Source organism: Sinocyclocheilus grahami, unplaced genomic scaffold (assembly GCF_001515645.1).
Source record: "Sinocyclocheilus grahami isolate Dianchi unplaced genomic scaffold, SAMN03320097.WGS_v1.1 scaffold255.1, whole genome shotgun sequence".
Taxonomy (NCBI): Eukaryota; Metazoa; Chordata; class Actinopteri; order Cypriniformes; family Cyprinidae; genus Sinocyclocheilus; species Sinocyclocheilus grahami.
In genome coordinates this window covers 1,285,199-1,287,514 of record NW_015505434.1, presented here as the reverse complement: position 1 = coordinate 1,287,514, position 2,316 = coordinate 1,285,199, and the positions used below count along the sequence as shown (strand labels likewise).

The 2,316-nt window shown below is 33.5% G+C and overlaps 1 pseudogene; it reads left to right on the top strand.

Annotated features, from left to right (window-relative positions):
* The window catches only part of LOC107598737 (hedgehog-interacting protein-like), a 39,744-nt pseudogene that overhangs the window by 20,079 nt on the left and 17,349 nt on the right, over positions 1-2,316 (top strand).

Here is a 2,316-nt window from a genome sequence, read left to right as displayed (position 1 = left end):
TATATATATATATATATATATATATATATATATATATATATATATATATATATATATATTTATAAATGCAATTTTGTATTTAGATATATTAAGTGTTCTATTTTCTACGCTGGGATAGAGCATCCCTGTGACCCTACAGGATTTTTTTTTTAACCCTAGTGGTTTGGAAAAGCGATGGATTGATGAATTTAGTTTTATATTTAAATATGTTTTAATATTTGGTTTTAGGAAAAACCCAAACCAGGTGGATACAAGGACTACTCGGGTTTTAATGGAAGTAGCTGAGCTCCACCGAAAGCATTTGGGAGGGCAGCTCCTCTTTGGCCCTGATGGGCTTCTGCACATCTTTTTAGGTGATGGCATGATCACTTTGGATGATATGGAGGAGATGGATGGTTTGAGGTAAGTATTAAATGCCTATAACTATAATGAATCAGGCACTATTGATGAGTCAAGCTACATAATAGTGATATCTGAATTGTTTCAGCTATTTTCAATAGAGTGTTCTTCTGCCGTAGTGATTTCACAGGATCTGTCCTTCGGGTGGACGTGGACACAGATTGGTGTAGTACTCCTTACTCTATACCCAGAAACAACCCCTATTTCAACAGCACAAATCAGCCCCCTGAAATCTTTGCCCATGGACTGCATGATCCAGGGAGGTAAGGTCAAACAGTTTACTAAATTTTGAAATTTGGGAGTTTGTCCTCCGTAACAGCTGGTCTATGAATTATTTCCATTATATGTTGGAATATGGATGTTGGAATTTTCACCTGTACATCAGTGAGGTCAGGCACTGATGTTTTGCGATGGGGTCTGGTTTGAAGTCGTCATTCCAGTTCATTGGGATTCAGGTCTGGGTTTTGTGCAGGCTAGTCAAGTTGTTCTACACCAGATGCAGTAAATCATTTCTTTATGGACCTCACTATGGAAAAGGGCCCACCCAAACCATTACCATAAATGTGAAAGCACACAATTTCACAAGAATGTAACTGTATGCCGTAGTATTAGGATTTGTCTAGAATTAAGGGACGTTTCCGATCTTGGCTGTTAAAATTAGAACTGCATGCCAACACATATACACTGAAAAAAATGTTTCATTTATCCAATTAAAAAAAATTAGGGTAATGATTCACATCTATATTTTTTAACTTGAGCCAATGAAAATGAAATAACTTGCATTATTTTCTATGTCTATGAAAACTATTTTATAAAACCTGGCACAAAGTACATTTTTCTTGTTGAAGAAAGTCAATTAATTTAAATTCGATTTTTGATCCAAACAAAAAAATATAGATTTAATCAAAACAAAAATTCTCATTTAAGAAATTTATTTTTATAGTTTTCATAGACATAGAAAATATTGTTTAGGGCAAGTTATAAATTTTTCATTGGCTCAAGTTAAAAAATATAGATGTGAATCATTACCCTAAATCTTTGTAATTGCTTGAATGAAACATTTTTTTTCAGTGTAATTTCCAAGTTAAATCTATCAGTTGTTTTATTTTTCCAATTTGTTAAACTAGAAAATTAAGAAAAAAGCAAACAAATAAAGGAACATTCATGCAGTTTTCTGTTTTATTTTAATTAAATTCCAAATGTTAATTTAAAAACACAACAAAACATGATTTTTTTATCTGAAAACATTTCCCCATAAAACATGAAAAAAATAGTTTAACAAACTATCATAAAACATGGGTTTAGTTGTGGACTTGATTGATCAACACTGATGATTCTTACTGGAGTCTGTCTTGTCAGCTGCATCCTAACAGAGGAAGAAACAGATCGATAAAGACATTATCAAGTCAGTTAGATAATGCTGTTGTCAAATACTGTTGTCAGGTACAGTGGTCACGTGGTACAAGTAGAAGCTCTCAGAAAATTCCCAGATTACATATGGTAATTATGAGTTCTACAAGGACATTAATTATTTTTCCAAGTTGGAATCTTGTAATTATGGCAAATACAACATGGGATGAATGCACTTATACGTACCTGGTTTACTGTAAAAAAGAGCTGGCCTTTGGGTGATGTCAGGCTTGTCACTGACAACTTTTCTGTGAAGAGCAAACAATAACATTACAGTCTTTATAAGGGCATCTGACTTAAGGGTTTACATTTAATTGTGCAGTGTGCCAGTCAATAAAGTGATCCTCCTACTAACAGGTCTCAGTTAACCCACATGACATACTGCTGATCTGGAGTTTTGCTGTGAGGTGACAAAGATTTTAGTGGATAAAGTAATTTAAATATATGTACATGCCTGATGTGAACAGCGACATTGTTTCGTTCTTGTATAACTTCCATGTTTGAACA